Raw genomic sequence first — 26991 nt, 5'->3', positions numbered from 1 at the left:
TGGCTGAGCCAGCAGGAGGGCGCGCCATCAGAGCGCGCCAGCGGGTCTCGGAAGCATTTGGATGGGGAAGGAAACCGACCGTGCCCTCCAGAAGCTCGCAGAGCAAGGGGCTGCGGGCCACCCCGGAAGTCTCCCTCAGAGGGGCACCGGGAGGGTGACTTACCCAGGTCACAGCCCATTTGCGATAGGGACGTGAGGCCAAGGGCCCCGACCTCGGCCAGCCCTAACATGAAAATGAGTCACAGCCTTCCCTTGCCTCGGCTTCGGGAGAGGTGGGGAGCACGCCGTGGCTCTGAGGAGGCCAGTCTCTGGGGCCGGGACCAGTCGGGTCAAGGGGATGTTGGCCGTGCTGCCGCTGCCCTTCCCGGCAGTCCCTGCCCGGGGCGAGGGGCTCAGCCCCTGCCCCAGACCCCCCGGGGAAAGTTTCTCCGGAAGGTGAAGGCAGTTCTGGCCAGGCCGCCGGAAATCCCTGATGTGTGGGCCCTGACCTGGAAGGGCCCAGAGAACAATGTTGGGGCCTTGGTGGCCGGCAGGATGCCTCCAGGCACGCTGCCCCGGTTCCTCTCCGCGGCCTAGAACACCGGCCGCAGGCCTGACCCTGAACCCCGGGCGCTGGCGCTGGCTTCCGTGGCTCCGCCGGAAGCCGGGACCACGGGTGGTTCCAAGGCGCTTCACCTCTCCAGCCACCTTGGGAGCCGAGGGCTGGCAGCGGCCACCCCGCAGGGGTGTAAGGAGGGCAGGAAGAATCAGATCTGGGTTCAAGTCCTGACCCTGCCCACCTACTAGTCGCGTGGCCTGGGGCGCCTCGCCGCCCCGTTCTGATGCCCAGCTGTGACATCAGTACAGTGAGGCGACGGTGGCTGGCTCTCTCTGAGGGCACATTAGCGTGCGTCACGTCACTGAGCCCTTCTCCACGACCCCGGGACGCCCGGTCTTCTGTCACCACTTTACCGACGAGGAAGGCGAGGCCCAGAGCACTTGAGCCTCAACAGGTGTCGGGGCTCGGCTCTGAACTCGGGCGTGTCTGATCCCCAAGTCTCTGGGTCCTTAGCCATTGGCTCTACTGCTTTCCCTTGGGGACAAGGTGCGGCACCGTTTTGAGCCTCAGTGGCGCCATCTGCAAGCTGGGCCGGTAACCACCACTCCAGAATGAGGTCACGGTGAGTGAGGCATGTAGAAGTCCCTAGCTGGAGCCCAGAAAGTGTCCGTGGCTTTGCCTTCCCACTCCCCCCGCCCCACCCCTGCCCCACCCCTGCCGCGCACCCCCCCACCCCCCACCCCCAGTTCCATCTTAAACAGGAAGCACCAGGTTTCCTGAGATAAGGACCCAGCACCTCACCGTGGGTGGGGCCCGTCCTCGCATTAGGCTGTGGGCATTTGGCTCCCTGTCCTGGCCCCCACCCTGCCGCCACCCCCCTCCTGCTCCAGCGCTGGCTCAGCGGTGCCTGTGGCTCGGGCAGCCCCGAGGAGCTGGAGGTGGTGACCTCACCCTCGGAGAATGCCCACTGGAATTCGCCCTGAGTCTGGTCCCCTGCGCTCCGGGCCTCCCCTCTGGCTCCTGCCTCTAAGCAGCCCCCACCCCCACCCCCCACTGCACGCGGCTGCCAACTATTAATTGGGGGTGAGCTGGTCCCCCGCCGCCGCCTGCCTTCTGAGTAGCCCCAGGCAAGGAGCTGGCTCTCTCTCCTCCACAGCCTTCCTCAACCTCCCAGCAAGGAGGCAGTCCAGCACTGATCCTTACGGTTGTTCCCATTTCACATAGAAGGAAACTGAGACCCAGAGACATACCCTAGGAAATGGGCCCCGGGGTGGCCTGGCCTAATCCCCATCCTCCCCCTCTGCCACACCGCTGTCCCCAGGAGGACCAAAGGATCCCTCGTCTTATGCCGAGAGTGGGATTTTGAGCCTCTCTCTTTTATCTGCCTCCCCCCCCCCCCCACCACCACCACCAACCCCTGGCCAGAGGCAGAAGATTCCCTTTCCTCAGGATCTACTCCTGAGGCCGGAATAGTCTCTCCAGTCCCAGCCTCCCCCGCTCCGACCTCAGCCCGCTGGCGTCTGTGAGCGCCTCGCTCGGCCTGGTGTGGAGGCCCCAGAACATGCATGTCAGGAAGACAAGGTGTGGACTGACTGCACATCCTCGTGGGGAGGAGGGGACATTCAGACAGGTTTTGTCTGGAAGAACGGAAGAGAAGTTAGCCTGAAGAGAGAGCAGTGGGAGGAGCAGAGGGGGTAGCATGTGCAAAGGTACGGAGGTGGGAAGGTACCTGATCGGTCCAAGGAGGGAGGCTGGGATGCACGGGGCCGGGTGGGGCCTTGCAGATGGCCACCTTCCCGCTGTGCCCTCACGTCGTCTTTGTGCCCATAGATTCCTCGGGTCTCTTTGTCCAAATTTCCCTTTCTTGTAAGGACACCAGTCCAAATGGGCTGCGGCCCGCCCTAACGGCCTCATTTGAACTTTATCACCTCTGTAAAGACCCATCTCCAAATATAGTCACATCCTAAGGTCCTGGGGGTTAGAGCTTCAACAGGTGACCTTTGGAGGGGACACACTCAGCCCATAAAAGCCCATTACATAGTTTAATAATAATGGACAGCATGGAGGTTCCAGGCCCTGTCCTAAACACAGCTATTAACTCCTTCAATGCTCACATAACCCTAGGGGGTAGGTTCCAGTTTGTAAGGGGGAAATTGAGGCACAGAGGGCTTTAGTTACGATCCCAGGTCACACAGCTAGGAGGGTGCAGAGCCAGGATGTGGACCCCACAGTCTGACTGGGCGCCCCACTCTTCACTGTCCCCTAGATCCTTACCAGGACCTCAGAGCGGCAACTCACTGCATTCCTGCAACCCAGACCCCCGGAAGTCCCTCAGCTCAAGTCACATCATTAGCCTTTCCCCCACTGTCCCACACTTAGCTATTTTCCGGCTAGAATTTCCGTCCATTATTAACGAGACTGGAATGAACGAGTTTGAGTGTAGAGCTTCTCTCTTGTTTTCAATTTTATAGGTGCGGGATCCCCAGGGCAGAGGGAGCCTCTTGCTGTTGCTGAGGGCCTGGGAGGCCTGTCCCCAGGGCTGAAACGTGAGCCGGGTTCCCTCCGTGCACCCGCACCTCCTACCTGCCGGTTTACTTTGGGGGAGGGGAGACTGAGCCACAGAAATGTCAGCAGACCTGCCCCACCTCCAGCCCCCTTTTTGTCCAGCCACATCTGCCTTAGAAAGTTTCTGGCACCAGTTATACTCCAAGAAAAATAATAATAATAATTATTATTATTATTATTATTATACAGAAATTTCTAGGCCCCCAATTCTGGCGTTCCTGAGAACGTGAGCCCTTCATATGAGGATCAGGTTGTGGTTATGCATCTAGGACGGGTCCTGGGTCTGGGGTGGGACCTGGGGATGTGCATTTTTAAAGCCCTAGTGATTTGGATGCAGCCGATCCTGGACTTTAAGAAAATGCCCTTGCTGGGCGCCTGGCTGGCTCAGTCGGTTAAGTGTCTGACTTCGGCTCAGGTCATGATGTCACAGTCCCTGAGTTCGAGCTCCTTGTGGGGCTCCGTGTGGACAGCCCAGAGCCTAGAGCCTGCTTCTGGATTCTGTGTGTGTGTCTCTCTTTCTCTGCACCTCCCTGGCTCACACTCTGTCTCTCTCTCTCTCCGTCTCTGTCTCTCTCTCTCTAAAAGAAGCATTAAAAAAAATAAAATAAAAAGAAAGGAAGAAAGAAAGAAAAAGGAGAATGTCCTTCCTGTGACCAGAGCCCTGTCCAACCCATTCTACTGCACCTCTTCCTTGAGCAGCCTTCCATGTCCCTTCCATGTCCCTTCTATGTCCCTTCCATGTCCCCCTTCCCACGGGGCCAGGCACAGAGGAGGAGCACAGGAATCTGCAACGTGAATGAATGAATGAATGAATGAAGTATATAACCTTACCAAGGAGTTGTTCTATGCCAAGGCCCTGTTCCTGGTCTGGTCCCCATCCTTATTCCACGGCCCAGACCCCATTGCCAGGGTCCCCCTCTCCACACCAAGGAGGCCTGGCGGGGCCTCAGCACCTCTGTCACCGGAGGCATCACTGAGTCTCTGAGCCACCCGCGCCCTCCCTCCCCACGAAGCAAGCATATTCATGACTCCCGTGTTCTTTCCCATATTCGCTTTTCCATCTAATGGGGGCCTGGTGGTGTTGAGAGAAGGGAGGAAGGGCCATCGCATCTGGATGGGGAGAGGAAAATGAAAGCCCAGAGAGGGCAGAGGCCCTTGCCTGGGGGTCAACTATTTCTAAAAGAGGTGATGAAGGCAGGAAATAGTCCCCCAGGGGTCCCTTCCCCCTGCTCAGTCCCTGGACCCAGGAGAGACCCTCCTTCCTTCCACGGCCAGCTCAGGAATGACTACACAGAACAGTGGCCGCGGTGGGCCCGGCTGCCCAGAGGGCCTGGTGTTTGCTCAGTGCTGGCCCTGACCGCTGAGGCACAGCCAGGCCAAATTCAGGGCTGCAGGGCTCAGGCCACAAGAGCAAGTCTCTTCCCCAGCAAAGGCCTGGGGGACGCTGGGGGTGGGGGGCAGGCCCGGGCACCCCCTCTCCTGGTTTAGCCCCCACGGACTCGGGGGACCAGGCAGAGAACTGGCTTCTCTGGACAGCGGCCCAGGAGGATGAGGCCGGCAGGGCCGGGCAGCCTGGGAAGGTGAAGCTGTTTGTGCACATGAGGCCCAGGCTCCCGCCCTCATCACTCAGGCGGGCTTGGCCTCTGCTGCCTCCTCTCTGGAGGCCGCGTTTCCCAGAACTCTGCTCTCCCCATGTCATGAACCTCAGGGCCAGAAGCCCCCAGAGACCAGTTTCCACCCCCGGGTTCAGAGAGGAAGCCAGGCCCGGCAAGGGGAGGAGGTAGGGGCCGGCGAGGAGTGGCTGAATCAGGAGGAGGTCCTTCAGAACCCCCACTGAGTCATCCCTCCCTTCTCCAGCTGTCCGTCAACCAGCCTGTCGCTGTGTGTGAGCATCCTGTCATCCCCCAGGAGCAGGAGCGCTAGAGGGCGGGGTTGGCCTTCTCCATCTCCGGGCACAGGCGTGGCCATGAGCCTGTGTCAAAGCGAACTGAACTCCTAGCCCCGGATCGGTGCCCTTCTGATGCTCTCGTCCCCCACCCCCCTTGTGCTGGGGGTCTGGCTTTTGGGAAGTAAGAAAGAGAGTCATTTTTTTTTTTTCTTTTTTAGCTGCCCGGAACTTCCGGCTGGAGAGCGTTGTCTCCTCAGGAGATTCACTAAAAAGCTTGGGGGACAATGGGATGTCCCACGAGAAGGGGGGGGTGGTCCTCAGAGACCTGGGTTTGGAATTTGATCCGAAGTGAGGGCTAAAAGTGGGTCACATCTCGACTCTGCCACTCATTGTGTCACCGTGGCTAAGTCACTTCCCCTCTGCATGCCTCGGAAGTTTAGCTGGGAAGTGAGGTCAATAGCCAACCAACATCCCTCTCATGAAGCTCCCAGAAGATTGTGGAGGAAAAGGTGGAATGTGTTACCTCCCAGCAGATGTGGAGTTATTTTCTCACTGTTAGCGGTGCCCCCCCCCCGTGAGGGATCTCCTCCTCCCTCCCCCACCTCCCGCTGCCTATTATTCACCCGTTCCCTGCCCCACGCTAATCAGCACCTACTACGTGCCAGGCACTGGATGTGCAAGGGTGGAAAAGAAGAGCCCAGCCCTCACGGAACTCAGAGCGCATGCAGGCGTTAATTGAAACGCAGAAAGAGGAATTTGTTCGGCAACAACTTTTCATGAGCAGCTACTATGTGCCAAGCATCGCCTTGAACATTATGAGCTCATTGGACCCCCCGCAATAACCCGGTGAGGTGAAGATGATTCTATCCCCGTTTTGTACGTGAAGAAATTGAGGCTCAGGAAGGTAGAGAAGCCAGGGAGAGGACATTAAGAGGAATCTTCTTGAAGGAAGGGTTCATGTCTCTGTGTGTGCCGAGGGAAACAGCTTTCCAGGAGAGAGCAGCAGGTGCAAACGTTGGGAAGCAGGGACCAGCATGATGCCTCCAGGTACCTGCAAGTTCACCGAGGCCTGCGTATTGAGTGAAGGGTTCATACTTACCCTGCAGGTTCATACTTACCCTGCAGGGGCTGTGGAGTAGAGAGGACGTCTGTAGGGAGACAAGAGTGGAGGCCAGGTGACCAGTGGGCTGACTTATCTGAGCGCAAGGTCTGAGCGCTCCAGATCGCAGTCGCTAAAGGTCCTCCTCCCCCAGCTGCCTACCTCCTGCACACCTGCCGCCAGTGGAGGGAAGATGGAAACCCGCCCACAGCCACAAGGCGAGGCGGTCAAGTTCAGCCCCTGTAGGGCGGGTCTCAGCCGAGAGGTGCGCGGCGGGGAACCCCAAAGGGCCTCGGGGGACCTAGGGGCATCCCTGGAGGGACCTCGCCCGAGCAAGAAAAGTCTACCCCGAGGTAGTCGGGCCTCTGGGCGGGGCCGGCAGGATGGGACGCCCCGCCCCTGCCGCGCCCGGCCCCGCCCCGCCGCGCGGAGCCTGGCCTTATAAGGTGAGAGCGGCGCCGCGCTCCCGTCTGGGCCGCTTGTCGTCACCTGCGTCCGCCCGCTCCGCGCCTAGGCCCGCCCGCCGGGGGCACTCGTCCAAGGCCGCGCCAGCCTGCGCCTTCGTACCCAGAAGCGTCGCCCTGCCCGCGCACCTGCGCGGTTCCCAGCCAGCCGTGCCGGAACCGAGTCCCCGCGCGGCGAGGCGCCCCGGGTTGGGGGGCCCGGAAAGTTGGGGTGGGGGGAGGCGGCGCTGGGCTAGGCGCAAGCCGGGGTGGGGGTGGGAGGAAAATCGGCCCCTCTTCGGGACTCCCCAGCCCGCCGGGCGCCTGCTAAACGCCTGGCATTGAACTCAACTCTGACAAAGTTAACCGCCCAGTCAACCTGCGCGGTGTGGCTTAGTAAGAGCTAAGACAGCAACCACAGGACTCAGATTCCATTTACTAGGTTGCATACTGGCCTTGGTGGGCTGTGGGCAAGTTCAGCAGTTCTCCTGTGCCTCGGTTTTCTCATCTGTAAAGTGGGGATATATAATGGCTGCTTGCTCGGGGTTGGGGTTGAGCATCAAATGTGTTCATATAAGTGAGCAGTTTTCAGCAGGTTTTGGGGGAGGTGATAACACCCCAAAGGGCTGCTTCTCAGATGTTGAGACCCAAACGGCCAGAAGTTCAGCCTCGGTCCTGGTCTTTTTTTTTGCCAGTGTTAGGGGGCTTAGGAGCAGTTTTTAAAAACACGCAGGTATTGGGGCGTCTGGGTGGGTCATTTGGGTGCGCCTACGACTTGATTTCAGCTTCGGTCGTGATCTCATGGTTTGTGGGGTCCAGGCCTGTGTAGGGCTCTTCCCTGACAGCACTGAGCCTGCGTGGGATTTTCCCTCCCTCTCTCTCTCTCTGTCTCTCTCTCTCCCCTCCCCTGTTCACACACGCTGTCTCTGTCCCAAAATGAATAGATAAACCTTAAACCCTGAGATTCTTATTTCTCACATTTCCTGAATCCTGGTTAGGGGCAAGGAGAATGCCTTTGGTTAGAATGTCTCTCACACCCCTTAGCAAAGGAGAGACAGGCCTGAGACTGGAAGACAGGAGCGGGAGATAGGAGCTGGGTAAGTTTCATAACATGGCTTTGTTTTGGGGACTTCAGAGTTTCCATTGAGAGTGTAGAATTACTGTTTATGGCACTTGGCTTTCCATACATGGTGGTGACATAATATTCACTTTAATGTTTTTTAGTATGAAAATGTGCAGAAATACACACAAGGGCATAGACCCTTCATAGATTCATGTAATGTTCGTAAATAAGTGCGTTGAAACAGGAGCTGATTTTTTAAAAAAATTTTATAAATTTTTTTAACGTTTATTTATCGTTGAGAGACAAGAGTGTGAGCTGCACGACGGGGGGCGGGGGGGAGGGGGAGACACAGAATCCGAAGCAGGCTCCAGGCTCCGAGCTGTCAGCACAGAGCCCGACGCGGGGCTCGAACTCACAAACCGGGAGATCATGACCTGAGCCGATGTCGGTCGCCTAACCAACCGAGCCACCCAGGCACCCAAAACAGGAGCTGATTTTTAACGAGAAGAATAAGATAAGGGTACAAAGAGCGCCAAGGCAAAGCTCTTGAGTTTGCTAGCAGTGGCTGACGTTTGGCAGGAACCTCCTGGGGACTGGACCCTGCCCCAGCAGGGGACGGTGTGGCCGGAGGAGGTGGGATCTCAGAGCCTGACTGGCCAGTGTCCTCGCGTCGTAGCACGCATCTGCAGCACGCAAATGCCTCCACGCCAGCGCGCCCCAGCCGGCTGCCCCTAGACTCAAGTCTCCTCGCCTGGGTTACTTCTGCATTTGCTTTCTCAGCTGCCCTCCTGGGCCACAGGCACCCACCCGGCACACCAGAGCCAAAGGAATTTTCTAGACCGCTGAAACTCCTCCCTGGCTTCCCCAGTGCCTGCAGGAGAAAGACCCAGACCTTAGCAGGGCTGACGTGCCTTCCGCGGTCCGGGGCCCCACAGACTGCTCAGCACCTCTTCCTAGCACTTTCCTCCCACTTTCCTCTCAGGTCAACATGCACCATTTGCAGCTTCCTGAATATTCATTAAGTAAATATTGAATGCGTTAGTATGCGACACCAGAAAGAGAGCTCCACAGTGGTGATGTGCAATGCAGGCAGGGTCCAGCCATCTCTCCTGGAGTTCACTGGCTAGTGGGGGAGTTGTGATACAGTGTTCCCAGCAAGGTGGGGTCCTCTCGCCAATGTCTTCATCTGGGGCTCTTATCTAGGTGGTAATTCACATGCCTGTCTCTTTCACCGGACCGTGAGCTCCTCGAGGGAAGCCATCCTATTCTGGTCGGTCTAGTGTCCCCGGTCGCTTGCGTGCGTGATGCCTAGTAGGTACACAGCAATCCTTGGATGACGATTAAAGCAGCGAGCCTCCGCACCAGGACCCCCGCCCCAGAGCAAGTCAACCTTCAATCAATCATTCGTTCATTCATTTTAAGCGAACAGTTCCATCCGCCCAGTGAATCAGAGTGTGCCAAGCCGCTGATGGTGGAGCAGTTGACTGACAGGGTGAGAGCGCTGCGCTCCAGCAGACTGTGGGACGGCCGACAGCGGAAGGGGACAGCCTGCCTGGCCCCCTGTGGGTTGATGGCCAGAGGAAGTGTCATTTCGACAGGGCCTCCCGGAGTGAAGGCAGGGTTGGGCGTGAGGCTGAAAGAAGAGGGAACCTGGAGGACGGAGAGGTGTGACGGGCGCTGTGCGGTTGCTGGGGTGGGGGCCCCCAGCTGGGTGTGGCCCGAGCCTTTGGTCCGGGTGTGTGAGCAGGGAGCCCAGGCAGACAGGAAGCTCCTTCCCTGCCAGCTGTCTTGCCCCTGCTGGCGAACAAAGGGCACGTCGTCTGAGGCAGCGGCTTTTCAAGGTTTTCTGACTGCGACCAGCACGAAGGCACACATTACATCGCGACCTGGCACAAAACACAAAATCCGAGCAAGCATTTCACGAGACCGTTTACTACCCGACACTCACTCTGCTCTTTTCCCATCGTTCTTATCCTCGTCCCCATTATGAAATTCTGAGTCTGACTCACCAAATTAATTTCAAGAGCTCCCTGCACTTTGACCTGCGCGTTGAAACCCATTGACCCAAGCGTCCTTCCAAAGGGCCTGGCAGTGGCTGGGAGGCCCTTGTTGATGCACAAAGAACTTAAACGCTCAGCATCCTGAGTCCATTCCACAGCCACTTTCTTTGTTCTCTCTTCCCCCTTTTTTTTTTAAATGCTTATTTATTTTTGAGAGCGCGTGAGAGCAGAGGAGGGGCAGAGAGAGAGGGAGACACAGAATCCGAAGCAGGCTCCAGGTTCCGAGCCGTCAGCACAGGGCCCGATGCGGGGCTCGAACTCACGGACCGCGAGATCATGACCTGAGCTGAAGTCAGTCACTTAGCCGACGGAGCCACCCAGGCACCCCAACACGGCTCTTTTCACTTGTAAAGCAGCCCAAGAGGGTGGGGTGGGTCCCCCAAACCCCGACCCGTACCCCTACCCTCAGAAGTCTCCACTTGGCAGGGCACCCCGGGTGACTCAGTCAGTTAAGCGTCCGACTCGTGGTTTCAGCCCAGGTCATGATCCCACGGTGTGCGAGTTCGAGCCCCGCATCGGGGCTCTGCGCTGACAGCATGGAGCCTGCTTGGGATTCTCTCTCTCCCTTCTCGCTGCCCCTCCCCCACTCATGCCCCCCCCAAAATAAATAAAATAAACTTAAAAAAAAAAAAAGACAGAAGTCTCCACTTGGCATCTAGTTCCCCTGGGGCAGGGGCGTGGCCCCAACTCAAGATCCTTGGCCCTCAGGACACTAGAGCCAGAGGAGACCTTCGAGATGGAGTCCAACCCTCTAGTTTTATTTTTCTGGAAACTGAGGCCCAGAGCGGGGAGGAGACTCAGCTGAGTTTCCTCCATAGGAGTCAGTGTCAGAGTGAGTACTGAGATTCGGGTCTCCGGGCTCCAAATCCAGGGCTCTTTCTTTTCACTGTTGCAGGTGGAGAGTCTGTGGAAGGGGGAGGGGGGCTGGGGAAGGGGCTTGGGGGAAATGTCCTGCCTGGGAGAAGCTGGGCTGTGTGCTTGCAAGGCCCCCCGCCTGGGGGACCTGCGTCCTTGCTGTGATCCTGCCACCCTCTTTCTGTGGACCCCGGCCGAGGCACTGCCCTATAAGGAGGGGACAGGACCACAGGGGGTCTCAGAGCCCTTCCTGCTCTGAGCCTGAGCTGCCTGCCTTCTCCTCTCGTGTGTTGGAGGAGGGCCCTCCCTCCCCCAGCATGAGATAAGAGAACACCCTCTCTCCCTCCTGTCCCCAAGCCTGAGCTGCCTAGAGCAGTGACAGGGGAGGATAAAGCCTGTGGGAACCTGTCTTCTTCCTGGAACTTGCTGTTTCCCCCCCTGGGGGCCTCAGGATTAGGATAGTGGCTTCGAGTCCTTTCTTTCTGGAGACATTGGATATGGTCTGAAATCCAGGCAGAGGGGCCCTCCTTCCCCTGGGCTTGCTGGCTCCTTGGGCTCGTGCATACACATGATTTGCCTTCTCAGTTCACTCTCCTTTTCCATGTGGGCGTCTCCTAACTGGACCCACATGCTTCTTAGGGCGGGATTTCAGACCCTGTATCTGCGATCAAGAGAGCTTACAGTGGGAGGGATTTGGACTTCTCTCCCTAGGGGAGGCAGCATGAGTACTGGGTAAGATCTGGGGTTCTCAAAGGAAAGTGCCTGGGTTCAAGCCCCAGTGCCCTGCTGGCCTGCTTGGGTAACCTTGGGCTTCATCTGCATTATCTCTATGTGCCCCATGGGGAACCTATCAGATAAATAATATTCATGACCTCCCTGAGGCTCAGGGAGCAAAGGGACTCAGTCAGGCGCCACGCCTGAAGGGAAGGAATCTAACTCACGCTCACTGAGGCGACAGGTCTCTGGACCCTCCCTCCCATTCACTCCCCAACTGCCTCCACAACGTCCCCACCGGACAGCCTCCCAGCCCCTGTGCCTTAGGGCAGGCTGCTGTACAGAATTCCACAGACTGGAGGGCTGGAAGTCCAAGATCAAGGTGCCAGCAATTTTGGGGCCTTGCTGAGGCCCTCTTCCTGGTTTACACATGGCTGTCTTCTCGTATCATCATTAGCGTTCCCCCTCTTGTTCAGGGGACACTAATCCCATCATGGGGGCTCGCCTCCCGAAGGCCCCACCTCCCATCCCGTCCCATCCCATCCCATCCCATCCCATGCGGGCTTCAACACAGGAATCTGGGGGAACACCAACTTCTCTTTTCTCAAGTCTCCAACTAAAGAGACTTTCCCTAGCAGGACAGCAATGGTTCTTGGCCGGCTCTTCCTTCTAGAAAGACTGTACGAGGCTGGGATTCTTCAGTTTCAAGCCACAGAAACTGACTCTGCATAACTCAGCAGAATAAAAATGGAGGTGGAGGTGGTTATTGAGACACATTGGCCACGCCTCTGCAAAGCCGGAAAGGCCGGGTGCCCGCATCTCCTGGGGGTGTTTCTTGCCCGGTGGCTTCTGGGCCTTCTGGCTGGCCGTCTTGAAAGAGATGACTTTAAGGTTAGGAGCGTCTGAGCTCAGCCCCGGGAGTCTCAGACCAGGGTTCTGGCCCACTTCCTCTCCACGGGTTGAGTTCGTGGACCACCTTTCCAGGATGTGGCCATCAGACGCTCTCTCCCCCGCACCCCTGCCCCCGTGTTTCTCATTGGGGTTCAGATTGTCTTGCCTGGTTTGAGTCACAGGCCTGCCCCTGGAGAGGAGGGGCAGGACCTTGTGACGGGCCGTTCTGCCATCACCAGGTGGAACGAGGCAGGGGTGGATCCCCCCAAAGGAAGGGATTGCTATGAACAGAACAAGGAGGGGAGTCAGAAGCTCTCCACCCTGGATTCTACCCACCGGCCCTCATTCTGGCCTCCTGAGAATAAATTCCTCTTCCCCTGCTTCCCCTCCCCGCTTCTTCCCGCTTTCCCTCCCTCCTTCAAACACTGACTGAGTGTTTGCTTTGTTTCGGGCACATTGCTAGGCCCTGGGAATAAAAAGATAAGTCAGACCCAGGGCCAGCCCTAGGGAACCGATCTAATCCTGATCAGCATACACTGCTAATTAGCCACGGCAAGGCCACGTCAGGCATTACCAATCGACCACAGCACACTTTCCCCCGGGAGCCTGGGCTCAGCCTCAGGATGCACAGAGCTCGGGGCAGCCAATTCTCATCAACTGGAGTCCCATGATAGGGAAACCTTTTGCTGTGCCCGGCCCCAACCCCACCCCTTTCCCATAACAATTCCAACACTTAAAACCAGCAGAATTCCCCTCTGCTCACTCCCAGGGTCATTTCTTCGCCATGGTGGGGGTGGGGTGGGAGGGGGAGAGAATGGTATTGGTGTCTTCAGTTCCCGACCCCAGTTGGCTGTTGAGTCAACTTTGTGGTTAGGAGTCTGAGCACAGTTCCTGTAGACAGAAAGACTACGTTTCGATCTTATCACTGTACCCTTCTGAGCCTCTGGTTCGAATTTTCTATGACTCCCATAACCAGTGACCACAAAGTTTGTGGCCTAAAATAGGCCAAATTTGTTATCTCGCACTCACGGAGGTCAGAAATTCACAATGCATCTGATGGAGCTAACATCTAAGCGTTGGGGGCGCCTGGGTGGCTCGGCCCGTTGTGTCTGACTTCGGCTCAGGTCATGATCTCATGGTGCGTGAGTTCGAGTCCCGCATCAAACAGTGGGCTGTTAGCTAGAGCCCGCTTCGGATCCTCTATTCCCTGTCTCTCGGCCCCTCCCCTGCTCGTTCCCTCTCTCTCTGGCTCTCAAAAATAAACAAACATGAAAGGGAAAAAAAAAAAGCGAAAATCAAAGCATCAGCAGAGTTGTAGTCTCTCTGGAGGCTCCGAGTGAATCAATTTCCTTGCCTTTTTCAGGCTCCTGGAGGCCATCCCCACACCTGGCTGGCAGTCCCACCCTCATCACCCCGATCTCTGCTTCTGTCCCACCTCCTTTCTGACTCTCTGCTGTGGTCTGCAGTTTCTGTCCCCCTCAAAATCATACGTTGTAATACCAACCCCCAAAGATGACGGCTTCTGGAGGCGGGGCCTTTGCAAGGCGCTTAGGTCAGGAAGGCAGAGCCCTCACTAACCGGATCAGAGCCCTTATAAAAGAGGCTCCGGAGAGCTCCCTGGCTCCGTCCCTCCCACCAGGTGAGGACACCTGGAGAAAGTGTCAGCTGTGAATGCGGAAGAGGAACCGTAGCAGAAAGTGAAAGTGCCAGCACCTTGATCTTAGACTTCCTGCCTTCAGAACTGTGAGGGGGAAAAAAAAAATTCCTGTCGTTTACAAGCCACACAGTGTGTGGGGTTTGGTTTTAGCAGCCTGACTAGATGGAGACCTTGACCTTCTACTTCTCTGTTATTGGGGCCTTTGTGATTACTCCGGGCTAACTTGGATAATCCAGGATAGTGTCCCCACCTGGAGAGCCATATCAAAACCACATCTACAAAGTCCCTCCTGCCATGTTAGGGAATGGTCATAGCTTCTGGGGCTTGGAATGTGGACACCCCTGGGGGCCGTTATTCCGTCTGCCACAGGTTCCTGTACCCGTAACATGGGGTGTCGATAACCCACCTCAGAGACCTGTGGGGAGACCTATTATGTGAGACAATTCGTGAGAGGCGTTGGGCACAGTGCCCAGCAGTTGCCACGGGGCGCTTAGAGGAAGACTTTGACATTCCCAGAAGCAGTCGTTGCAGAGAGCCCAGCATCCCGCTCCCTGACCTTGGCCCTATATCCCCCCTCTTCTCATCCTTCCGGGCACCCTCTGTCCAACCCTGACGACGGGGGCGTGAAATCCCTGCAAAATGTCAAGTTTGTACTTGTCTTTCCGAGGCTCTGCTCTGTATCACCGCCCCCCCGCCCCCATCTCTAGGCTTTCATAGCGATCACCTGCTTTTTTTTTTTTAATTTTTTTTTAACGTTTATTTATTTTTGAGACAGAGAGAGACAGAGCCTGGACGGGGGAGGGTCAGAGAGAGAGAGAGGGAGACACAGAATCTGAAACAGGCTCCAGGCTCCGAGAGGTCAGCACAGAGCCCGACGCGGGGCTCGAACTCACGGACCGCGAGATCGTGACCCGAGCCGAAGTCGGCCGCTTAACCGACTGAGCCCCCCCAGGCGCCCCACGATCACCTGCTTTTTATAGAGAAGCGGTACCAGCACAAGCAGCAGCAGAACCACGGAACTTGTCAGGGCAGTTAGTTAGTAGTTAGTTAGTAGTTAGTTAGTAGTTAGTAGTTAGTTAGTAGTTAGTAGTTAGTAGTTAGTTAGTAGTAGTTAGTTAGTTAGTAGTTAGTAGTTAGTGGTTAGTTAGTTAGTAGTTAGTTCATAGTTAGTAGTTAGTTAGTAGTTAGTAGGTAGTTAGTAGGTAGTTAGTAGTTAGTTAGTAGTTAGTTAGTTAGTAGTTAGTTTCCCCCAAACGAAAGCAGAAGGTCTGGGGTGGGGCCGTGCAGTCTGAGTTTTCGGGGGCCCTGCAAAGGATGCCAATGCCCCCTTAAGCATGAGAACCCTGGGATGGAGCATCTCAAGCACCCGCACCTGCCCCGTGGACACAAGGTGGCCCTGAGGCACAGGCGTGGTTGTGAGGCTCAGGGAGGTGAGTGGGAGGCTCAGCCCGTGCAGGTAGGAGAAGGTAGAGCGCAGGTCGGAACCTGAGCGGGGCTGGTGTTCTTTCTACATCACCGTGCACCTCCACCCTTGGGCACCGCCCCCACAATGCCACCTGGACACGGGGGCCCGGCGCCCAAGCGCTCCGGGGGAAGCTCTCCCCAGCCACTCCCAGGGCACAGCCCAAGCCCGGGGACCTCTCTCTCTTCACCTGTCGTGTGTCATTCTGGGCAGGGCCCTGCGTTCAGCCCCAGTCTGAGGCTCTGATAACCAACTTATACTCGAGTAGACATGGCCGATAGCGCCGTCGGGGGTTACGTGCTCCTTTTCGGGGGGTGCCTGTGGTAAACAGGAAGGAAGAGAGTTCACGGTGGGATTTCACCTGGTCAGGCATCATGTGCGCGTTTGGGTGGGAGGGCTACGGACTTCCCAAATGCAGGCAGAATGGTTGTGGAAACAGTACGGGGCGCTGCTATGGCTAGGTCATGATCCTCGCTGCCTAGCGACCTTGGGTAAATCATTTCATTTCCCTAAGCCATCATTTTCTTTCCTGGAAACGGGGATGATGCCTGCACAGGGTTCCACTGCGATAACCTTGAGCAGGTGGCCCTTTGCTCTCTAGATTTCTCTGGCAGGTTGCCGTGAGCTGAGCCCAACCGGGCAGAGTCGCCCCACCTTACAAAGTAGGCAGGTCCCTTCCTGGGACCACCTGCCAGAGGGGATGACCGGGGTCAGAGTGCCTAGCATCCCTGCTTCTGGAAGGCTTCTCTGATGCGAGCCTGAGCCCTGAGCTCTGGTTGTGTAGAGAGCCCCGGACTGGCAGTCAGGAGCCCGGGGTCTGGTCCTGGCTTTGCAGCTGACTTACTGTGTGACCTGCCCGGTTCCCTGTCCCTCTCTGGGCCTGTGGCCTTGCCTGGAGGATGAGTGAGATGTGCAAAGGCCCTTCCCACCCCAGCTTGGTAACCCTCCCCTGGATCCCTTGGCTGCCCTGCCTGTCCTCCTGGATGTGGCAGCGAAGGCATCCCGCTGACTTGTTCCCACAGCCTCCTATGAGATGTGCCATGTTCTCCCCCGCATGAGGGAAGGGCCCTGTGTTTGTGCCTCCTCGCCCTGCCTTCAGCCTCGCACCAAGCACTGAGCTCTACGTACTGTTGTGCTCAAGAAAGACCTGCTGATACATTTCCAGCGACCTTGGCTTTGCCCAGGTTATTTCGAGAGAGAGAGAGAGACAGACAGCAAGCAGGGGAGGGGCAGGGAGAGAGGGAGAGAGAGAACCCCAAGCAGGCTCCGCACTGTCATCACAGAACCCCACGTGGGGCTCGAACCCATGAGCCGTGAGATGATGACCTGAGCCGAAATCGAGAGTCAGACACCTAATCGACCCGAGCCACCCGGCTGCCCCCAGGAGAGTATTTTTCTTTCAAGGTGCCATCTCCTCCAGGAAGCCTTCCCAGACGCCACCTCCTTGCAACACACCTACAACTGGTCCTCCCACCCTTCTCCCCTGGCTCCAGCCATCCCTCCCTTTCAGATTCGTTCTTAGAACAGTGACTGGCACACCCAATGGGGGGGTTGAATCCGCTGGGATTATGGTCTAAGGGGAGAGACAGAAGAAAGAGAGAGATGAAGAGAGAGGCCAGTCTTTGCAGGGATGGGGGGGGAGGAGACACATCTGGAAGGGGCTCTGCCTCAGGAAGGCAGATGGCAAACAGCTGGCTGGGGGTGGCTGTGACTCACCCCACCCCTGCAGGCTGGGGGATGCTGACGACAGGCTGAGACGAGTCCAAAGGCCTAAAGGAATTTTGATAAGGGTAACACAAGCCCTAGAGTATTTCTAGAATGCAGGAGGTCAAGGGTGCGGGGAGCAGGGTCGGAGCAAAACTGCCGGATTATGTTACTTATTTATTTATTATTATTATGTGGGGTTTTTTTTTTTCCTGGATAAAAAATTCACATGGCACAAAATTCAAAAGGTGCCAAGGGGACACAGTGAAAAGTCTTTCCTCTTCCCCTTCCTGCCATCCAGTTCCTCTCCCCAGAAGGCCTGTGTTTCCAGGGGCTTCTGCATTCTTTTCTTTTCTTCCCTTTCTCATACAGGGACGCATAGTAGCCACACTTTTCCTCACTTTCCTTTTTCCCTTCACGTGTCCTTGAGAGCATGTCATATCGGCACCTAAAAAGCTTCCTCTTTTTTTTTTTTTTTTTAATTTGTCTGTGTTTAGGGTTGCCAGATAAAGTACAGGACTCTCGGTTGAACTTGAATTATTTGAACTTCCGATCAAGAAAAATTAACTTTTTAGTAGAAGTTTGTCTCATGCAACATTTGGGACATACTTATCCTAAAACACAAAAACCAAAACCCTACTTGTTTTCTAATCTGAAATTCACATTTAACCAGGCATCCCGTGGTTTCGTTTGCCCAATCTTGCAGTATTTCATGGGGATTCCTTATAATTAAGTCTTTGGGGGGCACCTGGGTGGCTCAGTTGGTTAAGCGACCGACTCCGGCCCAGGTCATGATCTCGCAGTTCGTGAGTTCGAACCCCGCGTCGGGCTGTGTGCGGACAGCTCAGAGCCTGGAGCCTGCTTTGGATTCTGTGTCTGCCCCTCTCTCAACCCCTCCCCTGCTCATGCTCTGTGTCTCTCTGTCTCTCAATAACAAATAAACGTTAAAAAAAAATTTTTTTTAAAGTCTTTGAAAGCTTCAGGAATCGGACACCTGGGACCTGGTGGGCATCCACCCCCTGGAATTTGAAGGTCCAGCACTAGATTTCCATCCCCAGGCCCCCATTGCCAAGATGAGAAATGAAAGCCTCTCTGAGTCATCTGATCCACCTCCCCTTGTCTGAGGCCCAGAGAGGGAAATGACTCACACAAGATCACACAGCCAGTCGGGGCAGCATGGGGCTAGGCCATTTCCGTCTCCCGTCTCCAGACGGTTTTTTTTCTCAGGCTGCTTAGCGTGACATACTCACGGGGGTCATGAGTTGTAAGCCTAAGCTTTTGGAACATGCACAGACACTTGGGAAGCCAGAAACCAAGGGCTCCAAGTTCTGTGGGGAGAGGGGGGCCCACAAAACCCTGGGGAGCCCTGCTCCCTGGCAGGGGGGTTGCCAGTATGGGTCCAATCTCCACAACACCTGGCTAATCGTAACAATAATAATAATAATAATAATAATAGCTGTCACTGTCGGGTACCTACACTGTGTTGGGTGTTCAACCAACTTGTCCCTTTTGAGTCCTATAGTGGTCCTGCATGATGAGTCAGAGCAGTCCTGTCCCCACAGCTGGACACTAAGGCCCGGAAAAGGTAACTAATCTCATCATTCGCCAAGATCCCCCAACCGTGAAGTGACAATGCTGGGGTTTTAACCCAGATATGTTTTGTTGTTGTTGTTGCTTGTTTTTTAATTTTTTTTATGTTTTATTTATTTTTGAGAAAGAGACAGAGTGTGAGCGGGGGAGGCGCAGAGAGAGAGGGAGACACAGAATCCGAAACAGGCTCCAGGCTCTGGGCTGTCAGCACAGAGCCCGACGCGGGGCTCGAACCCACGAACCGCGAGATCATGACCTGAGTCGAAGTCTGATGCTTAACCGACTGAGCCACCCGGGCGCCCCAACCCAGATGTGTCTGACGCTAAGGCTCAAATCCTTTGCACCGGGATTATGAACACTTATCGATATATTTGTGCCAGTTTTTTCAGGTGAGAAAGCGGAGTACTTGTGATGAGCCCTCTCCCTGAGCCCACTTTGGTTTTACAAGGTCCCAAAGCGGGAACAGACTTCTGATCCCTGTGGTCCACAGGATGAAGGCCAAACTCTCACTGGTCCCTTCCTTGACCTTTGATGATGGCCATGAGCCTGCCCCGCCTGTTTCTCCAGGCTTGTCCCCTGCCTCTGGGCACCTCCCCTTCCTTGCCTCCAAACTTCCACGCTTCGACGCTGCGGTCAAGTGGAAAAAGTCAGGCGGAAGAACTAGGGACTCCAGGGACAAGTAGTTACCTGCTGTGTGACCTTGGGCAAGTCACTTAACCTCTCTGAGTCTCCCTTTCCTCAGCTGTAAAGTGAAGTCACGTCTAAGTCTCAGCCTGGTGCCTGCCCACCTCACTGGAGACTAATTAATATGCATCGTTGGGAGGAAGGAAGAAAGGGGGTACTTCTGGTGTTCCCACCGTATGCTAGACCCTGTAGGTGACACTGGGGACCCTGGTGAATGGGCCGGCCCAGTAGCTGCTTTCCTGGAGATCTTTCTCGAAGGGCTGCGGATGTGGTTAATTGCAGCAGGAGGTTAAGTAACTGGGGCTTTGTCACTTAGGGCAGGATTTTCCCCAAGCCTATGCCCTTTGACCAGGAACCAGGGCACGGAGTTACCCTAATCTGACTTGCCCCCGGTCCACTCGGCTTCAATGGTCAGAGCCTGGCTTCGCCCCCAGGGTCTGCTTTTCCAGGCCACCTGGCTCTCCCTTGTGTCCCTAGCACCTAGCTGTCGGAGAGAGACCGAGACTGGGACACTTGGAGAAGGCGGGAGGTGGGGGAGGGTGGGGGAGAGAAGGGGGGAGGCGGGGCCTAGGCCTCCACTTGGCTCCGCCCATGCTCAGGTGTGCGCCAGCCTGGCCGGGGAGAAGCTGGCTGGGCCTCTCTCCTCCCGGGTCCGGGTACACATCCCCGGTAGCTGGTCCGACCCGAGCTCCGCCCTGCCAGCTTCTCAAACCCGCCACAGCGCCCGGCACAGCCGCCACCCTCCGGGAGCCGAAGCGGGAAGCTGGAAGGCGGCTCCGAGAACTGAACCGGAGGCCCGCCCAACGGTTCCTTCAAGCCTCCATTGTTTTCTTAAGGAACCTTGTGAATTTTGCATTCCACTCCCTAGCAGATCTGTGTTTGTTTTAATATAACGTGATTCCACCCCCCACCCCCACCCCCGCCCCGGGAGGATTTTATATATGTATATAAAATCATGATTCCCTCTCTTCCTGCCATGAAGGTCACAGTAAATCTGACTGCAGAGAGCATGCCATTCCTAACCATGGCCCAGCAGTGTCCCCACCGATCCCTGTGGGGATGGCCCCCCACAGGACACTCTTATCCCTGAGTACCGCCTTCCCTTCGTCCCTTCTCAGATCTGACCCCGATCAAGTCACTATATCCCATCCATCTGTTTCTGTGGCTGCCTCAGCTTAGACAGCGGCCTCTGTGTCCCCAGGCCCCCCCCAGGCTCGGGCCGGTCTGTTGACCACCTAGAAAACAGCTCATGAAGGAATGGGCAGGGTGGTGGCCATGTGTGTGTGTGTGTGTGTGTGTGTGGAGGGGCTGTGGTGGGCAGAATACTGGCCTCCCAGTGAAGGCCACATCCTAATCCCGGACACCTGTGAATACATTACCTTAAATGGGCAAAAGGAACTTTCCAGGTGTGGGTGAGTTCAGGCCGGGGAGCTGGGGGAAGTTCTGCCTGCCCTTCCTGAAGGCCTGCCTTGCAGATTTCCGACTTGCCTTGCCTTACAGTCAATCAGTCGTGAGTTCCTTACAATCAGTCAACCAATCGTTCAGGATATATGTGCCCTACTGGTTCCCTTCCTCTGGTTGAGCCCCGAGGCCAACAGGACCCAAGGGAGATTGACCTCTGGGGTCTGTATGTGGGAGACCACTCAGAATGGGGTCATGGTGGGCAGAGGAGAGCCAGCTCAGAAAGCGTCTAGAAGGTCGGGTGCCCCTCAGCTGGGGTCTGTCGGGCCCAGGTCTCCAGGGATGGGTGGAGATAGGGTGCGGTCCCCACAGGAGTTGGGGGGCGGGCGGCAGAGCTAGGGAGGGGCTGCGGGGAAGAACAAGGCCTGGAACGCGGCTGGGAGGAGGGTGAGGTTTCCGGGGGGATGGGGAGAAAGCAGGCCTACAGGGCCTGGAAGAGAAAGGCCAGGCTGTGAGATCACACCCCGGGCCTGGGGACACAGCAGGAGGCCCACCCCTCCTGGGGCACTCTGTCCCTCCCTGGGGATGCTGGCGAGCTGTCTGGCACCTAATAGTCACTGAACAAATCAGAGGAGACCAGGCCTCGCCAACAGGCATTTGACAACATCTGAGAACACAGAACAGGAGGGAAGGGGGGCAGGGCCGGGAGGTGGGTGCCTGGGGGGAGGGGGGAAGCCCACCCACATGCCTGGTTCACACCCCTTGGGAGCCGCTGCAGGGGGGCCGTGGGAGGGAGAGTTCTGTTCCTGCCTCCCTCCCTCCATCCACCCCTTGGGTAACTTTCCTTTTTAAGAGCAGGCCCCTCCTCCCCATAGGGTAATCAGAGCCAGGATATCTGCCCCCAGTTCAGACTTCCATCTCCCCTCAGACCTCTCCTGGGCTGTGGTTTTAGCAAACAATTTGGATCCTTCTAGAGCCTGGGATAGGAGGCCTTGACCCCTTCCTTCTTAGTGGTGCTAAGAAATGCTCCGCATTCCTGAGTCGAGAGGCCAGGGGCCATTCTTCTCCCTTAGCACAGGGGCAGACCCAGAGGAGCAAAATGAAGTCTGAACCCAGACACCCCTCCCGGGCTCCCAGCTCCTTCTGCCAGCGCCCTCTGATGTGCTGTCCCACGGCCACTCAAGTCCGCACAGAGCCATCTGGGGGCTGGTGAGCTGAGACCCAGTCCTTAGGCCCTGGGGCAGGAATGTGGGAGAACAAATTCCTGGGGCTTCCCGCCCTGGAGGCTGGGCTCCTGTCTTCAGAGCTGCCCAGAGGAGGGCCCTGCCTAATTCCTGTGAGTCTCCGCCCGATGCCCAGCCCAGCCTGGCACTGAGGAGGCTCTCCATATGAATTTATTGTTGAGGGAGGGAGAGCAGGACAGGTCAAGGGGGGCGAGATCCTAATGGGCCACCAAGAAGCCATTCCTCCCACCCCTTCCCCTGTCTCTCCCGCACTCCCTTCTCTGCTTTTGGGTGCGGTGCACCCTGCCCCCTCCACTCCCCTAGATTAAAAATCCCCAAGAAGGTAGAGCTCACATCTAAACCCTCTGCATGTCCCTCCAGAGCACTAACTTCATGTTGGTGTGGTCTTGACCTCAATCTCTTTATCTGTAAAACGGGTTCACAACACTACTCCCCCCCCCCTCCCCGCCCTGGGTTGTTGGGGAGATTAAAATGAGATGGGGCATGTTAAAGCCCATGGTAAACAGCCAAATGGCCCCCCGAAGATGGTCATCCAGATGACCTAATCCCTGGAACCTGTAAATAGTTAGGCTTCCTGCAAAGGGGCATTCAAGTCGCATTAGTTGACCTTAAAACAGGGAGATTATCCTGGATTACCCGGTGTAATCCCTTAACGGAGGGGGAGAGGGAGAAGCGGCTGCAACAGAGGATGGTCGGAGAAACGGAGGGAGGGGCCGTGAGCCAAGGAGTGTGAGCAGCCTCCAGAAGCTGGAAAGTGCCGTCCCCCCCTCAGAGCCTCCGTAGGAACAGAGCCCTGCTGACACCTTGATGTTGTGCAGTGAGGTCAGTGCTCGACTTCCGGCCCCCGCAGCTGTGAGATAATCCGCGTGCGCGGTTTGAAGCCAGGCTCCTGGTCCTGTGCTGGCTCCTCTCCTGTCTCCAGGGCCTTTAGTCCCCCATCCTTTCTGCACCCCTGCAATAAGCAGGCCTTTTACCCCTATTTCATACATGATGAGACGGGCTGGGAGGGGTCACGTGACATGTCCAAGGTCACGCGTGCGGCAGGGTGGAAATGGAATCAGAAACCAGGCCTCTGACTCTGACCCCTGGATGCTGGTGAACCACAGGGCCTCTCCTAAGGGTCGCCCAGGGGATGTAAAAATATATTAATGGCTGTGCAAATCCACGGGGGTGGTTCCTTATCCTCCCTGGCTGGCCAGAAGCCCCTGCCTCTGCAGAGACCTCTCTCTTTCCCCCCGAACTTCAGTTCTTGCCAACCCCCGTCCCCCAGCTCCTTGCCCTGTGTCCTTCTGTCTTTCTGGAACTGGACTGTGGCCTTTGACACTTCTCTCCATCGGCCCCCAACCTTTGCAGTGCTAACACCCAGGAACAGTGAACATGGGGTTCTCCTTTCCTGCTCACCAGGCCGCAGCCCAGCCCCCTACCCTCTACCCTCCCGGGAAAGGCTGTCCTCAGAGCTCCTCAAAAGGGAGATACTCTATCCCCGCACAGGCTGTCTGAGTGGACAGAGTGGGAGGGAAGCTGGGTCCCCCGCGGCCAGCTGACGGGTCAGAGGGGAAACTGCACTTCCTGCTGGGCCCCCGGGGAGTCTTGTGTCTCCTAGAGGCCAGCTGGGTCCTTGCCTGAACTCCCGGAGGAGAGAGGGCAGGGAAAGGAGGAGGGAGGCAGGGAGAGGAGGAAGGACAGGGCAGAGGGGAGAGAGGCAGAGGGAGTGGAGAGAGAGAGAGCCAGAGACAGAAAGTAACAGAAGCGAGAGGGTCAGATGCAGAGAGAAAGAAGCAAGAGAAAAAGAGAGAAACAGGAGAGGGAGAGCAAGTTAGACACCCAGAGACAAAACAGTAAGTATGAGAGTTCGAGAAAGAGGCCCAGACAAACGGAAACAGACCGGGCAGGCAAGGCCCAGAAAGGCCACCTGGGATACCTGGACCTCGTAGACTTTCTCTGGGTTTTCTGTGTGTCTGTGCCCGGAAGCCGTAAAGCTCTGGAGAATTACTGGGACAGCCTGTTTGAAAGTTCCTGGCGTACCGTGGGGGCCAGTACAGGGTCGTGAACCTCATTCCTTTTATCCGCCTCTTGACAACCTTGTATTTTGATCTAAAAGCGTTTTTTTGTTTGTTTGTTTGGATCAGTTTTGTTTAGTGTATACTATGTGCCAACAAGAGAGAGGTGTTTTGTTTTATTTTTATTTTTTAGTTTATTTACTTATTTTGAGACACAGAGAGAGAGAGAGAGAGAGAGAGAGAGAATGCATGAGGAGCAGAGAGAGGAAGACAGAGTTCCAAGCAGGCTTCCACACTGGCAGCGTAGAGCCCAATGTGGGGCTCGAACACACACGCCGTATCATGACCTGAGCCGAAATCAAGAGACTCGTGCTTGACCGACTGAGCCACCCAGGCACCCCTGAAGCACTTTTTAAAAACCTTTCTCTTGGGGCGCCCCAAGCAGGCCCAGGTCATGATCTCATGGTTCGTGAGTTTGAGCCCCGTGTCACTGACAGTGCAGAGCAGGCTTGGGATTCTCCCTCCCTCCTTCTGTCTCTGCCTCTCTCTCTCTCTCTCTCTCTCTCAATAAATAAACTTAAACGTTTTATAAATAAATAAAGTGCGTCAAACCGTGCTCGAGGATCACAACTCACATTCAAGACGCTAAAGAACGCCGGAAGAGGATAAAACCAAAGGGTAAGTTGGGAGAGTGGTGTAGCGGGCAGAAGCCATCCGGTGTGGGTAGGGAAGGCTTCCTTGAGGAGAGAAGTTACTGAATTTTACCTGTAAAGATGAGTGTCTTAATCGAGACTTTCTCTTTTGCAAGGGACTCAATTGGCTTAGAGAAATAATAAGATAAAATTTATTGACTCACATGAGTGGAACGTCCAGGGGGTAGATGACCAGTTTCAGGCATGGCTGGATCCGGGTGCTCAAGTGAGCAGTATCACGAAGGCTTTGTCTCCGTCCACATCTACCTCTGCTTTCCTCCCATTGGCTCCATTCCGAAGTGGGTTTTTTTCTGCACAGTGACAACGCGCATTTATGGGGCACCTGGGTGGCTCAGTCAGTTAAGCACCGACCTCGGCTCAGGTCACGATCTCGCGCTTCCTGAGTTCGAGCCCCACGTCGGGCTCTGTGCTGACAGCTCGGAGCCTGGAACCTGCTTTGGATTCTGTCTGTCTGTCTGTCTGTCTCTCTCTCTCTGCCCCTCCCCCCCTCGCACTGTCTCTTTCTCTAAAATAAACATTAAAAAAAAAAGAATAAAAAACAATTCTTAAAAAAAAACCCCACATATTTATGAACTTACAGTTTCTGTGGCTCGGGAATATGGGCTCGGCTTAAATACCAGCCCGGGGTCTCACAAGGTGACAAAGTATTGGCTGGAGCTGTAGTCTCAGCTGAGGCTTGACCGGGGAAGAGTCTACTTCTAAGCTCCCACAATTGCTGGCAGAATTCAGTTCCTCGCTGTGATCAGACCAAGCGCCTCATCTCCCTGCTGGGTGTCGGGGGTGAGCCTCCCTCCGTTCCTTCCCCAGCATGGCTCTCTGCCTCGTCAAAGCCAGCAAGGGAGACGGAGCCTCTTCACAAGAAGGAGGTGTATGACAGAGTCACATATGCGTGACTATGTACACCCCATCCCGTTTGCCACTGTCGGTTGGTTAGAAGCAAATCGTAGCCCTGTCTGCACTCCAGGGGAGGGGATCACACAAGGGTGTGAATGCCAGGAGGAAGGATCGTGGGGCTGCCCTAGAGTTCAGCTGCTGCAGACACTGAGCAGCGACCCAGGGTTGAGAGTCAAGTTCAGTAGACAGGGGATACTCAGGAATACACACACGGGCCCTGACGACAGGTTGCTCTGCTCTTACACCATGAGCTCGGAAGGGTAAGAAATCCCGTCTTGCTATTTGTGAGTTTCCTCGGTCGCCTGCCCAGCTCCTGGCACATAGTAGGCCCTTCGCGATACCGCGTTGGATTGAATGGTTGAACTAGACGACATACCCAGACTCTCATTCATTCACTCGCCAACTCGTTAATCCAGCCGGCGTTTACTGAGCCCCTCACACGCACCAGGCCCTGTGCCGAGGGCTGGGACGCGGTGGAAAAAGGACAGAGCTTCGCCCCCACTGGAAGGATACGACTGGTTACGGTTTGTGGCCTGTGAAGACCGGGCACGTCTCCTGCCTGTGATCCTGGTGTGTGGATGTGGAAGAGACTAAGTTCAGAAAGATACAGAGGTGGCCGCTGGACTCCCTCTCCAGTGCTCTCTCCTAGGAGGACCAGGCTACCCGGGTGCTGTTGGGCCCACTGCTCAGGACACATCCCTTCGTCTGGCTCAGAGTTTGAGCCCACCCAGTGGTGGCCTCCAGTGGGGCTGGGGTGTCTTCCCCGGAGAAGTGGCTTGGGGCCACAGCAGCTGGGGAAGGGTCTGACGTGTGTCCTCCACCCCCACCACAGGCCCGATAAGAGAGTGACCACAGTCCTTTTTGGGTCACTTTCTTGGTCAAAACAGGAACGTGGTCTTGAGTGAAAAGGCAAGATATGGAGAGAACTGCCACCAAGTGACTTGGTCAGCGCGGAGGATGGGGACAGCGAGTTATCGTCTCAGGGTCCTTCCTAGGGCCTTGGTTCACGAGGTTTCCTCTCTAGTTGTGCTGCCCTATTGACTCCCTTCCTTTTCTTTTCTTTTTTTTTTTTAATGTTAATTTGTTTTTGAGACCGAGAGAGACAGAGCATGAACGGGGAAGAGTCAGAGAGAGAGAGGGAGACACAGAACCCAAAGCAGACTCCAGGCTCCGAGCTGTCAGCACAGAGCCCGACACGGGGCTCGCAGAGGTTCTGAGACGATGATTTGAATACGAGTCATTTGTTTGGATAAAGTTCCCCGGCAAATCAGGTCAGGGAGAGGGGACGGTGAGACAAGGAAGGCAAGACAAGGACAAAGCATGTGGGTTTCCACTGGGGATCTCTGGGAGCCAGTGCAGAAGACACACAGCCCGGCCATTCTGCCCAAGGGGCGAAGGCGCCCGGACACTTGACGACCAGCTCCCGTCAGAGGACTTTCCTTTCTCGGCACTTCCGGCCTCCCCTGAGCTCAGGGAGAGCCCTCCAATGAGATGGTGCATGTGCTGGCAGAAGTCCCATGGGGGAT

General features: G+C 56.1%; 2 long non-coding RNA genes across 4 annotated transcripts; both read right to left on the bottom strand.

The window, feature by feature from the left end:
- Nucleotides 1–5726: 5726 nt before the first annotated feature.
- LOC124501673 (uncharacterized) lies at nt 5727–6444 on the bottom strand. Of its 2 annotated transcripts, none has more exons than XR_006959798.1 (2): nt 6253–6444; nt 5727–6060 (listed from the first exon to the last, which is right to left on the bottom strand). It is a non-coding gene; the product is annotated as an uncharacterized LOC124501673 (long non-coding RNA). The 2 variants fall into 2 exon arrangements; XR_006959799.1 differs by having other exon boundaries at nt 5727–6042.
- Nucleotides 6445–14946: 8502 nt separating this feature from the next.
- On the bottom strand, nt 14947–26219 carry LOC124502450 (uncharacterized). Of its 2 annotated transcripts, XR_006959911.1 has the most exons (4): nt 25150–26219; nt 24715–24861; nt 15426–15553; nt 14947–15078 (listed from the first exon to the last, which is right to left on the bottom strand). It is a non-coding gene; the product is annotated as an uncharacterized LOC124502450 (long non-coding RNA). The 2 variants fall into 2 exon arrangements; XR_006959910.1 differs by having other exon boundaries at nt 14947–15553; nt 25150–26217.
- Nucleotides 26220–26991: the final 772 nt, after the last annotated feature.

The sequence above is a fragment of the Lynx rufus genome, unplaced genomic scaffold (assembly GCF_022079265.1).
Source record: "Lynx rufus isolate CCGP_SWC_20201006 ecotype Redwood Valley unplaced genomic scaffold, mLynRuf1.p SCAF_7, whole genome shotgun sequence".
NCBI lineage: Eukaryota > Metazoa > Chordata > Mammalia > Carnivora > Felidae > Lynx > Lynx rufus.
This window is presented reverse-complemented; position numbering and strand designations above follow the sequence as displayed.